The sequence below is a fragment of the Myotis davidii genome, unplaced genomic scaffold (genome assembly GCF_000327345.1).
Source record: "Myotis davidii unplaced genomic scaffold, ASM32734v1 scaffold110, whole genome shotgun sequence".
Lineage (NCBI taxonomy): Eukaryota > Metazoa > Chordata > Mammalia > Chiroptera > Vespertilionidae > Myotis > Myotis davidii.
In genome coordinates, this window is record NW_006283436.1 from 992,232 (window position 1) to 1,006,595 (window position 14,364).

Here is a 14,364-nt window from a genome sequence, read left to right on the forward strand (position 1 = left end):
AACATTTGACATGACCTTTCAAATGACCTTCCCAATGCGTACATTCACGTCTACCATCGTACATATGGTGATCTCCTTTCCCTTTCTCCACTAGATTAGCTAGAGGGCAGATTTTTAAATTTACATATATGGTCTGTAAACAAAAGCCTTTGTGCTCCCTGAGGTCTCTCCTTTGGAAAAGGTTTTCTAGTCTTGTGCAATGGAAAGCACAATGGGTTTGAAGTCAGAAGGCCTTGGTTCAAAGCCCAGACTTTTCGTTGCAGTCTATGACCAGGAATACTTCTTTGAAGAAGTTAAACAGTTGATATTTAAAGTCTCTTTAAGTCTAATACGTTCTACAAATTATTCACTCTAGAGTCACAACCATAAAGACAAGGACAATGAGAAGACCGTGAATTTTCATTTGGAAGCATGAGGTTTCAGAAATCATCTAGTTGATTAATACATTCTCTCCTTGTTCTTAATTACCATTCTGAGAATTCCCCTTCTTGCATCTGAGGAAGTTGAGGCCCATGCAGTCTCTGTGACTTGCTAAATCATAAACAGATCATTAGTTCTAGAGCCGGCACTCTGCCCACACCTGGTGACTCCTGGTCCATTGTTGTGCTCAGTACTCCCAGTATAACTCTTGAGAAGAGCATTTAAATATCTACAGACCTGCCTCACTAACTAAGATATAACTCCTTGACCTGCAAGATCATGGTGGTGTTGTTTTTATCTTGCAATTACATAACCTTCCTCACCATGCTTTCACATCAGATGATATCACTGTTTCTTTCCCATGACTATATGCAAAACTGCTAATAGAAATAGGTTTAAAGTTCTTATGAAAATTAATGAATGAAGATTGTCCACATAGCTTTTTCCAGTGTCCAAAGAACTTGAAGATAGAAGGGAAGCATTTGAGGCCAAAGTGGAAATGAAAGAAAGGAAAAGAAAGGAAGAAAGAGAGAAAGGAGGAAAGCAAGGAAGAAGAAAGAAAGAAAGAAAGAAAGAAAGAAAGAAAGAAAGCAAGAAAGAAAGAAAGAAAGCTAAAAGTAAACAAAATAGAGTTGAACACTGAAATTACACTAATAGACAGTGGTACCTCAAACTCACCCTTGTCCACTTCTACAGACACTGAATCATCAGCACCAATCTGATAATTATGCCATCCACACAGTTTTTCAAAGGAACTGTCTCATACATTATCTCATTTTCTTCTCACAACAACCTCTTGAAGTAATTACAGCAAGATTTCCCACTGAACAGAAAAAGATGCAGATAGAGTAGTAAAATGACCTTCCCTTGGCACAAATTTCTTTATGTGAGATTTGGTTGCCCTGATCAGAAATTAGGCAAAGTGGATCAGCATCCTAACTGCAGGCTCTCTGCCTATCTCAAAGGAAGGTCTTTAGAAAAGCATGGCAGGGTGGCTCGGATCTAGAATCCTGGATAAATGGAACTTGAAGTCCCACGTGTTTAAGTAGAGATAGCCTGAAACTTCATTTTCTAGTTTTCTTGACTGACAAAATATCAATAAAATACAAAGAATATATTCTTGTAAAATTATTCCCTCCCAGCTCCTGAAAATAGGGGCCCAAAACAAGCTGTAAAGCAGGCTCCTCTGACAATTACTCCTAAATAAAACTAGAGGGTCACAAATTCAATGTCTACAACAAGGCACTGACAAAATAAGAAAGTCAAAAAAGGGTACTTGGTCCCTCCCCACTTTAGAACCAGAAGTGACCCAGAAAACATTGAATTCAACCTCTTCAATCTGGGTTTCTGCATTCTTTCTCTTTCCTGTCCCTACATTCCCTCATTACTATATCCTGATGTCTTTGGTCCCTCAGAACCATTGGTAGCATCTGATCATTCTCAGCTGTCTTGCCCTGAGACAAGTAAAAAGTATCCTGCCAATGAATAAAGGAGGATAGCACATTCCTCGGTTAGAGATTTACCCAATAGTCATTCTAACTTCTCCCTAATAACAGCATCCCAGTTCATTGGATAAATCATAATGTTACTAAATCATTTTCTTCTTTCATATCCTCAGCTTCCCAGATTCATTTGTGTGTGACTAGTTCTACCTCATGGGGGATAGAGGGCTTTCTGTTAAGAGGAACTTCCTTTCGGCTCCCCCTGCTTGGTCCCTGGCTTTGACATGGTGTGAGAACGTAACGCTTGAAGCCATGGCCATTATTTTGCCACCAAGAGATGACTGCTACAAAGATAAAAAGCCAGTGTCATGAGGATGATAATTCAGAAAAGCAGGAAAAGCCTTTAGAGTATCTCTGAGCAGGTGAACCAAGCTTCGGGGTGACCTAAATTTCAAACCCTAATATACAATAATTTTTTGTTGTTGTTGAAAGCATGCTTAGTTGGTTTTTTTTCTTCTTATAAATATGCCTTTTCAGGTAACACATGCAATTTGACATGGGTTTCAATGCCTCACAACTCAAAAGATTAACTAAGGCAACCATTATGGGTCCCTGGAGCACTGTGGCACAGAAAGTCATTTTTAGTAGACATCACCTAAGTGGCCACCACACATGGTCCTCTGCCCCTTTCTCTCAGCACTACCAAAGTTTTCTTTTTGAAAATAGAAAAAAAAGACATATCCCCATTAGAGAAAGTCATCACAATAAGTAATATCAAAGCAGCTAAAAAGCAGAGTCCTCCTTTTTATTTTAAACTTCAAGAGATATGTATGCTAATGACCCCCAAATAAAGACCTGCCTATTCCCCAAACAAGTCCCATGTGAAAGCTGAATGGCCCACATCCCAACACCAAGGCCAGTGCCACCACCACCAGCAAAAGGCAAATGCCTTATTTTTCAAAAGCCAACAGTCCCAGAGAGGCCAAAAGGCTTCAATTCTTTTATGAATTTACCTCAATATTTTCAACATCTAGACCAGTGGTTCTCAACCTGAGCTGCACATTAGAATCACCTGGGAATCTTTTAAAAATCCTGATTTCGGGGCTTCATCCTCTGGAAATTCTGTTTCTTTGTTACTAATGTTTTGGCCCCACCCCATAACAAAGAAACAGAATTTCTGGAGGATGAGGCCCAGAAATCAGGATTTTTAAAAGATTCCCAGGTGATTCTGATGTGCATCTCAGATTGAGAACCACACTCCTTGTTGAGTTTTTGAAGTGGTACCAGCTGTTAATCTTTCTTCCACTAATAGTTACCTCCATTTGTGAGAGGCTCATATAAAAACCATGTTCTTACCAAGGCTTGTGAGAGTAGAGAGTTTCAGAATGTTGGAAAGTGCCCATTCAAAATTTCTTCCAGTGGTCACCTCGAAAAATGATTTGAAAATATGCAAAGGCGGGGGTTGAGCCCTGGTTCTAGGACTGCATTGCATGTTCATTACCTTAAATGCATTTGTCCTTCCTTCAGGGTTCCCTTAACACTTTTCATGGGATCTGGATCAGTCTCTATCTCTTATTATATGAATACATGTGCATTTCTCACGTCACCCTATAGAGGACAAGATTTTTGAGGGTAAAGTTTGTCTTTTTTACTTTTTTTGACTCCTTGTTATTCTGACAAAAGGCTTTTACGTTTTATTTAAATTAGCCATCTTTTCCTCTTCAGCACACATTTATATCTACCATAGAGGAGATCATGGCAAAATACCTCAGTGCAGTCCCCTACCCCCAGCAGCAAATGGAGAGAAAGTTTTCTAAATAAATATTTACTGTTCTTAAGTCTGATATTGAGGTCAAATTTTTCTGTTATTTAAAAAAACTTAAAACACAGATACAACTGTTTAAAGGCTCAAGTTTTACAATCCCATTCCCCCCGCCCAAAAAAGTCATCAGTTGGTTTCAGATTTAGATTCCTTTGCTAATCTGCAATTTTGGAATTATAGTAGAGCCATGTGACCTTTGCACATTAAAGCAGCTGTTTCTTTTCCCCTTTCCTCATTAAACTTGTGCCCTGACTCCATCACTCTCATCTTCCTTATTGTTTTCTATCCCTGTAGACTCAAACTTTTTATCCTCCACCTGGTGTTCTCTCTACTTTTTGATACCTTCATCACATGCTTTTCCTCCCACCTAAAGGACTATGACATCAAGTCCTTATTTCTTGACAGAGGGACAGAGAGCATGCTCCAGCCAGTCTAGTGCTCATTCCCTGGTGATATACTCCCTCTTTTTGAACCCCTGCCTTGAGTTCTTATTCCCCAAATCCTCTTTCTCTTCAATTGCTCAAGGAAAAATTACATGTGCCCCACTTTTAATTTCAAATGTACAGCTTACTGTTGTGTTTTTCCTTTATAAAAGCTCATGTCTGCACCTTTTGATAGCTTTGTCACTCCCTATATGGCCCTTATAAGCTGTCAACTTAGTAGGTACCAATTGTTTAAATGTAAAGAAGAAAGAGTTAAACATGCATGTAGGCTATTTTTTCCAGTTGTGGTTTGCACTTGCTGTAATCTAGTTATATTCGCTCTGTAACATTTATGTAATAAAATGATCACTTCAAGTGTTAATGATGGTCATGGAAAAGATTTAGAGAGAAGACTCGAAAAGTCTAGGCCCCATTGTGTGCTAATCAATGGAAAAAATTTCTAAAGTACCCACTCAATAACATCTTCTAGATGTTCCACAATTAAATTAAGAAAATAGGCCATTTAACTTGCCACCTTTGAAAAACATCTTTAGTTAATACCGATAGAAAATTTATTTTATGTCCAGCCAACTCTACGAAGGATAAAGAGAAATAAAGAAGGTCAGAGGCCTTAAGTAATTGCAAATTATTTGAAGAGATGATGAATGTTTAAGGAGAATTCAAATGAGGACACACATATTCTGCTTCAACAGTTTGCACCTTCCACCTTTAGTACCAACCAGAAGCCAGTCTATGTTTGCCAGCAGGTCCCATTCTCTCAGGCATTCCCCTCCTCCTTAAACATTGGGGGAAACCTACCAGTTCCCAACTTGCTTTCTAAAAGGACATTTTGAACTTGCCCTCGTCTCTCTTTTTAAATGGATTTACTGTTGAACACAAAAACGTTTCTTACCTACATGATTTTCAGACTTCTCAGTTCCCACAGTGTATCTCCTACAACAGGCTTACATCCTGTCAAGGGGAGGAAAACAACTCTCAGATGCGCTCAGTGGAAAACCGAAATCAGACAGCCTGCACCTTGGAATATCAGTGAACATTTTCAGACTCTGCTTCGTGCCCGTGCTCTTTGGGGCTTTCTTAGTTTGTGTTTTCTCCACAGCACGTGGACAGCTCTTGGCTTTTATGTAGAAAACCACGGACTCCAGTTATCTGTCAGTTGAAAAACACCTTGCTTATCTGCCCCAATACTTCTTTCATTTTGAATACTGTAAACAAAATTAAATGAAGTTATATAAACAACAACAATTCTCCAGCTATAACAGATGGACCCTATCCATCTCAGTAGATAATATCTCATAAATGATTCATTGCCATTGCTTTAACCCCAGAGCCTTTTGTATTTTGCACTTCTAAGTGAATAACCATTAGTAAGCTTTACACATTGCACTGTGTAAATTATCTTGGGTCTGTCACAATCTAGAGAATAGCACTGATATTTGGGGAAAAGGTCTAATTATTTCAGTGCTGAATTGTGTACCTCAACAAGAGCTATAGATCATCAAACAGAACCAGATTCAATTCCAAACCTGATCTGGGTCTTTCCTTTACTGTTTACAAATGGAACATATGTCTTATTTAATACCTTAACAAATAGAAAGAATTTTTATTCCATAGGCTTTATAAATATTATGTTTGACAGGAAAGTTAATTGTAATAAATAATTAAAATGTAGCCCTAAGGAGATACCTGAGTTTTCAGGCACAGGCCTCCATGACCTTAGAAATATAGCTCGAAGTAATAACCCTATTTATTACCTGGTGCAGGTACAAAACAAAAACAAGACTTGCCTTGACTCAGCTGCTGAATACAGAAGCAATTGGTTCCAAATAATTCTAGGTCTTACTTCAGCTATCCAAGGCAATGGAGGGACTAAGCCTTTATTAAGGCAGACCTCGCCAGCAGGGTGTCAAATTCAAAGTAATAGAGTCACATAGGATAAGGGAAATAAGAAAAGAGGTGGCTGAAAAGTATATGTGGGGATGTGGGGCTACCACGCACTCCTGGCAGAATGCAGAGGTCAGGTGGGAGGTCTTGGGCTCCCAGTCTACATTTCTCCATTTCTCCCGACACGTCTACATTACCAAGCATTCCCAAATATTGTGGACTGGGATGCCTATGCCCCAGGCCTTGCCACTTCCATCAAAACATACTTCTGCCCTGATCCATTTCCTCCAACACAGCTAAGCCAGTGCTAGCTATTCACTAATCACTTTATACTGGAGTTAGCGGCTGCTGATTCTTCACGGATTAGCCCTCAGAGATAATCTTATTACTTCTTGGGGTTCCCTTTACGCTAGGAAATAAGGAATGCAGGAGAAGATATCTTCCAGATCTCCCCCCAAATTCAGAGGGTTGTTAATGGCACATCATCCTAGACCACATATTCTGACATCATATTATTTGCATTTTAAATTAGGGCTATGTTGGACATGGATTGTGGAACAGAATGTGAGTTGGTCATTATAGTTCCTTCTTAGGCTCATGAGAACAAAGCATGCAGAAATGTTATATATAAAATGTACATAAATATGACCCAGTTAAATAACAAGACATTATCAAGCAAAAGAAAAGAGAAGTTATCAAGATAATGAAGGAAGAGAGATAAGGGCCTGAGAATTACCCTGGAGCAAATGCATAAAGTTTGAAAATGCAAATGCCAAGAGGAAAACAACACAAACATTTTAAAGTGGGTTGACTTTTGCTCCAGTTCTGAACCATGTTGATAAATAAAATAAAAGTGGCTAATTAGCATGAGTCGATACTTAACAGCACACCACCCTATGAGTCATTTTATGGTGTTTTTAACAAGCAAGGTCATTAATACAAGACAACACAAACCAAATAAATAATTTAGACATGAGCCTACTGCACATGGTTTGGGTTCCTTCGCATGACCTTTGAAAGAAACAGCCCCTTGGCATAATTGATCACCAATGAAAGTGAAGTCAGGTGCAAAGTCTCTTCCCATTCTGAAAAGGAAATTAACACCATGGGTCAGAACAGAGCCCAAGGTGAAGAGAGGAAGGAGATTGCTAGCCCTACATACATTCACCTCTTCTCCTCTTTTGTTTTCTCAATCCCAGGTTTAACTGCAGAGTCAGCCCAAAGCCCTGATCAGAAGGAGAGGACTTCTCTCTGCTCCTCACTTGGGACATTGGCAAGAAAGATTGTGCCCACACAATCACAATGCAAAACTCTGCCAGTAATGGGCAGAACTTAGCGAGATGTCTTAGGCTCAGTTTGAAAACTTAACTAAATAGGAACAATTCTGAATGAGTTAATTTTTACTCATTGGCACTGTGGCATGGCAGTTAAGTTACACTCTGGAGTCTATGTTCAAATTCAAGTTAGAGCCATTCATTGAAAACCTTGGGCCTCAGTTTTCACATCTGTAAAATGGATATAATAATAATATCTACCTCATAGATTAAGAATTAAATAAGATAAATATTCTCAAGAACTTAGCCTGAGGCTGGCCTAAAAAATAGTAAGTATTCAATAAGTCATAACTATTACTATTAATATTATCCTTGTAGTTTTAATATAAATTCAGCACACCATGATGAGAATACATACCTTGGTTGCCAGGCACATTTTTCTGAAAAGACTGACTAATGTCTGCATTCCTTCAGTCTCCTCGATCAAACTAAAATTACTTTATGACAAAGGCCAATGGGTAAAATAGTCAATAAAGCAAAGAAACCAAGGATTTTATCATAGTGATGATCAGAGACCGGGTTTCAATATCTTGTTTAAGTCAGGTAGATAAACAGAATTGCCTGCAAAAAAAATGTCTTCAACATTTCATTCCAATAAGATTAGCTTGTATTAAAAACTGCACAATTACTATAGCTTTGGAAGATGTTATCATTTAGAGAAACCGAGTAAAGGGTTCACAGTATTCCCCTGTATTATTTCTTTTTTAAAAAAATGTTTTTATTTATTTCAGAGAGAGGAAGGGAGAGAAAGTGAGGTAGAAACATCAATGATGAGAGAGAATCATTGATTGGCTGCCTCCTGCACACCTCAACTGGGGATCAAGCCGGAAACCTGGGCATATGCCCTGACCAGAAATTGAACTGTGACCTCCTGGTTTATAGGTCGACACTCAACCACTGAGCCACACCAGCCTGGCTTCCATATTATTTCTTATAACTGCATGTAAATATACAATTATTTAAAAATACATTTCATAATTTTAAAATGCTTGACCCAGAACATGGCCTCATAGAATAATTCAAAAAGAGATCTGGGAGATAAACCAAATGACCCAAACGTTGTTTGACCAATTGAAAAGCTGAGAACTAGAGAGACTCAGCTACTTAATAGCTTCTAACCAGAACTTTTCACAACTCAGTGTTGCTTCTATATCAGTATATATTGTGTGCCCTGCTATTTGTCCAGCCCATTGGCAAAAACAAGAAGTGTGTATCATCATTCATAATTCACACATGAGAGAAGGAAGGTACAAATGAACTTTATTATTTTAAAAGTTTGTAATTCTAAATTTCAAATAAGGTTCTAGCATATGGTTTATAAGAGTTTCCTAGGGCTGCCATAACACAATATCACAAACTATGTGGGTTAAAATAATAGAAATATATTGTCTCACAGTTTTGGAGTTAAAAGTCTGAAATTAAGGTGTCAGCATAGCCATGCTAGTTCTGAAACTTATAGGGGAGAATCCTTCCTTGCCTCTTCTGAGCTCTTATAGTCCTATGTGCTCTTTAGCTTACATAAATGCATCACTCCAATTCTTCATCTTCACAGGGCACTCTTTCTGTGAGTCTTCACATCATCTTCCCTCTGTGAGTGTCAGTGTCCCTGTACAAATTCAGCCTCTGGAAATACACCAGTCATTTTAGATTGAGGCCATCCTAAAGACCTCATTTTAAGATGATTACCTCTGTAGACCCTATTTCCAAATGAGGTCACATTCTAGAACTTCAACATATCTTTTTTTTTGGGGGGGGGGACACAGTTCAGCTCAGAACTGTACACAGTAGGTGCACAATAGATATCTGATCACTCACTAACAAAGGAAGGGAAGTCATTGACATCAGAAACCAAAACAACCACCCACGGGTACCAAGTCAGAAAGACAAGGAACGGATTATTGGATTCATTAGATATAACAGTAGTTTTGAGGGAGCTTAATATTTGTTGACATGAGAATGTTCAAACCTGTAGACAATTTTTATAAAAATGTATTTGAACATGGCTGGGGTGGCTCAGTTTGTAGGTTGAGCATCGACCTACAAACTAGGAGGTCATGGTTCGATTCTGATCAGGGCACATGCCTGGGTTGTGGGCTCGATCTCCAGTGTGGGGCATGATTCTCTTACATCTTTGATGCTTCTATCTCTCTCTTACTCTCCCTTCCTCCCTTCCTCCCTTTTAAAAAATTTATTTGAGTCAAACAGAGGATACGCCTGGAAGCACATTCTCAACAGACTGGGGTAAATGCTTCCAACAATAACAGCCTGCACTTCCTTTTATGCATTTGAGATTAAGGAGGGGAAGTAAGGAAGACTATATAAAGGTGGACTTTGATGCTTCTATCTCTCTCTTACTCTCTTACTCTCCCTTCCTCCCTTTTAAAAAATTTATTTGAGTCAAACAGAGGATACGCCTGGAAGCACATTCTCAACAGACTGGGGTAAATGCTTCCAACAATAACAGCCTGCACTTCCTTTTATGCATTTGAGATTAAGGAGGGGAAGTAAGGAAGACTATATAAAGGTGGAAGAAAGCAAGGGGTGGATCGGATTACAGAATAGTTTTAAGACTATGTGCTATCACAATACAGTGTACAGATGATGTGTTGTGGAATTGTGCATCTGAAACCTGTGTAATTTTGTTAACCAGTGTCACCCTGATAAATTCAACAAACAGGAAAATATATATATCTTACCTAACTAGAGGCCCATTGCACAAAAATTTGTGCACTCGGTGGCGGGGTGGGGGGGCGGTTTCCCTCAGCCCAGCCTATACCCTCTTGCAGTCTGGGACCCCTCGGAGGATGTCCACCTGCTGGCTAAGGCCCGCTCCCTGGGGGGGGCAGGGGGGCGCCCAGCTGGCAGTCAGACATCCCTCTGGCAGCCCAGCAGCCCTCGGAGAATGTCCGCTGGCCAGCTGGGAGCAGGCCTAAACTGAAGTCGGACATCCTTAGCGCTGCTGAGGAGGTAGGAGAGGTTCCCACCACCACTGCTGTACTGGCAGCCATCAGCCTGGCTTGTGGCTGAGCAGAGCTCCCCTTGTGGGAGTGCACTGACCACTGGGGGTAGCTCATGCATTGAGCGTCTGTCCCTGGTGGTCAGCGTGTGTCATAATGACCAGTCATTCCCAGTCATTCTGCTGTTAGGGTCAGTTTGCTTATTAGAGGCCTGGTGCATGGGTGGGGGGCGGCTGGTTTGCCCTGAAGGGTGTCCTGGATCAGGGTAGGGGTCCCACTGGGGTGCCTGGCCAGTTTGGGTGGCAATGGGAGCTCCCAGCCTCTCCTTTTTTGCTTTTTGCTTTTTATTCTGGGATTTATTTAATTAAAACTTCTATAATTAAAACTTTGTAGCCTTGAGAGGAGCTCAGAGCCAGCCAGGGCAGGCAGGAAGGAAGCCTCCTGCTTGTTCCAGCTCCATTAACAAAGATGGCAGTTAATTTGCATACATAACCTGGGTGAAGGGCTGTGGGCTGTTTGCAGGCTGGTCGCACCTCCTTCAGCATGGGGGTCCCCACTGGGGGGCCTGGCCAGTTGGGGTGGCAATGGAAGCTCCCAGCCTCTCCTTTTTTGCTTTTTGCTTTTTATTCTGGGAGTTATTTAATTAAAACTTCTATAATTAAAACTTTGTAGCCTTGAGAGGAGCTCAGAGCCAGCCAGGGCAGGCAGGAAGGAAGCCTCCTGCTTGTTGCACCTCCTTCAGCATGGGGGTCCCCACTGGGGGGCCTGGCCAGTTGGGGTGGCAATGGAAGCTCCCAGCCTCTCCTTTTTTGCTTTTTGCTTTTTATTCTGGGAGTTATTTAATTAAAACTTCTATAATTAAAACTTTGTAGCCTTGAGAGGAGCTCAGAGCCAGCCAGGGCAGGCAGGAAGGAAGCCTCCTGCTTGTTCCAGCTCCATTAACAAAGATGGCAGTTAATTTGCATACATAAGGGTGAAGTGGCGGAGCAAAGACTAATGGCTCCGTCCAGAGCCACAAAGACTGAAGGCCTGGGTCTTGGGTGCCAGAGGAAAACTGGTGCTGGCAGCCAGGGGAAGGGAAGGCCTATTGCATGAATCTCTTTGTGCATTGGGCCTCTAGTATATATATAATATCTGGTAAAAGAGTTTTCCTAAGGTATACTCCTAAGAGGCATAGGAAATATGCATTCTCAACTGTACTAGATCATGTCGAATTCTTTTCTAAAGTGATTGTTATCACCTGCCACTGGTGTTCAGGAGACCCTATTATACCCACAAAGTCTTTCCAACACTTACAACTGTCAGACTTCAAATATGTACCAATCTGGTAGATGTGAATATATCTCCCATTATGATTTTATTCTGTTTTTGCTTGATTCCTAATAAATCTACATTGCGTATATAGATCAGCCGTTGGTGTCTCCTCTTCCATGAAAAGCCTTTTCATTCTTGTTGCTTCTTTCCTTTTTCGGGGGAGGAAGGTGTTCTTTGCTTATTTTTAGGAGCTCTCCATGAATTCTGTATACTAATCTTTTGTTAATTGAATGCATGACAAACAAGCCCTCCAAATTTTAGGCTTCTCTCTCTTTATGATGCCTTTTAATAAAAATAAAAGCATAATTTAAAAAACAACAACCATATGTTCTCTTGAGGGTGGTCACCTTTGAAGGGTGAGTCTGAAAAGAGGCATTTCAAAGGGTCAAAGGGATGTTAGCCTTGGTGCACAGGAATAATGGGCAGGACTTGCTTAAGGCAAAGATATAAGCCTTTTACTAAAGAAGTTATATGCCTGGGATATGACTACCTATCATGACCAGCCCAGTAAGGAATTTATGATCAGATGTGAGGTTACTTTTGTCCACAATATACAAAAGAGAAGAGAGATGGCTGAGAGAAAGGCAGGAACCCTTTCATGAAGAGCTGGAATGGAAGCTGAGACATCATCCTGTAGGCAGCTCATAGTGACTGGCAAGAGGTTGTTCCAAAGTTGTTTCTTGAACTAGGGATGAAAGCCAAATAAGACATAGTGTCTGCCCTCAAGGGCCTCATTCATATGCAGAGATTATGAGCAAATCATGACAGTTCAGTGTGTGTTCTTGGGAGCCAAAGGAATACTATATCCACAATATCTTAAGGGCATAGACTACAGCAGAGAGTGAACAATTGTTTGCTGAATGATTTCAATGTGTAAACCTATTTCTTTTTCATTAATGCAGGTATAATAATAAAAATAATAAAGGTAACAGTAACTGGATTGTTAGGCAAGCACTTTGATAAGGACTTTGATATATCTCATTTAAATCCTCATTACAATGCTCTGAGTTGTGCGCTGTTTCATCTCATTCTACAGATGAGGAAAGCAAGACTTAGAGAGTTTAAAGTAACAGATCTAGAAAGAGGTAGAACTGGGATTTGAACTCAGATCCACATGATTTCTAAGCCCTGAATCTTACCTATTACACTGCAATGTTAATTGATGAGCTTTTCAATGATCTTGTACTCTAATTCTAGAAGTTAGTGGTTATTTTCTTTTAAAGTACATCAATATCCTTTCATCACATGGGGTAAAGCTTATAAAATTGCTGATTGAGCGAATTCAAGAGCAGTGTGTTTGTCAATGGCATTCATCAGTCTATAATCAATGTGTAAACTCTCTGCTAAACAATTAACTTGTTGGAAAATGTGTAAACAAGACAATTTTGGTTACGGCAGATATTAGCTGCTAGGTGTGGAGATACAACATTAGGGACCAGCAAACTGCCCTTCATTTAATTCTATTTGTAACACACCTATTGTATATGTAATGAACTTCCCTAGAAATCAGCCCCCTGGGACCTTCAGGTAATTGAGAATTGTTCCTTTCTGCCTGATTCAAGAAACAATCAGTCTCACTAACAATGAATAGAAAATCTAGTTGGAAGTGAAATTGTAAGACATTAGGTTACAAATCAACAATAAAATTGTCTTAGGTTCAAATATGTGATTTGCATTTGATGCCATAGTAGTTCTGGAAGGGATGATCCAGTTCATAGGATCTTCTTTTTTCTGATCACAAGCTTATTCAACACAAAATAAATCTCTTCAACTTTACTGAGGTAGTTGACTACGTCCATGACCAAATCTGCCTCTAAACTAGAATTCGGTTGCTGACTTAGCCCTGGCTCAGCTTTCTTTTGAGCACCAGGGGGCACAGCACCCTGTCTGTATGTGTTCTATCGGCTTCCCATAGTGTGAATCTTGCAGGTCATCACCCTCCAGACCTTTGGGCCTTGGCCTGCCAGTCTCAGGTGCAGAGTGGCAGGCCACAATCTCTGGGGGCAGGTGGAGGTAATTGCGAGATACCGGATGCCCTTGTTGGTAAGGTACCAGTAGAAATGTTTCCAGGCAAACTGTTCCTTCACGTAGCCTCATGATTTGAGAGACTGCATGCCTTCATGACGTGAAGATTAGGCATGTTCTTGTCTGCCAGCTCAGGGTGTTTAGGCATGTGCACATCCTTCTTGGCCACCATCACTCCCACCTTAAAAAGAAGATTGTAAATGGAAATCTGTTTCTTCGTGGGCATCAGCATCACCATGGCTGCTGTGTCTGAGACTGGAGCTATAAAGGAAGGGCCGTTTCATAGGACTTCAGAATCTTATGTAGGAACCCATGGACCACTCCAAACCTGTTTTCATATGTTATGTTTGTTATGTTCTCTCTCTCTCTCTCTCTCTCTCTCTCTCTCTCTCTCTCCATCACACACACACACACACACACACACACACACACACACACACACACACAGGAAAGGAATCGCATCTTTATCAAATTCTTTTTAGGTCCATATAGCAAGAAAGGTTGAAAACCAAAGTCATGTTAACACAAATGAGTAAATTGAGGCTGAGAGATGTTAGGACATCTCATGCAATCATTTGTGGAAAATCTAGAAAAAGAGCTCATTGTCTCCCAGCCTGAAGTTCCAATCTCCTACCCCAAAAACTGTGGACTTGATTGTCCATAAACTACTGCAGACAAAGATCAATGCCTAAGAAAGCAAACATTGTCCTATCACTCCACATT

The 14,364-nt window shown here is 40.3% G+C and overlaps 1 pseudogene; it reads right to left on the reverse strand.

Annotated features, from left to right (window-relative positions):
• Positions 1-13,389: 13,389 nt before the first annotated feature.
• Positions 13,390-13,873, reverse strand: LOC102767716 (annotated as a pseudogene).
• Positions 13,874-14,364: the final 491 nt, after the last annotated feature.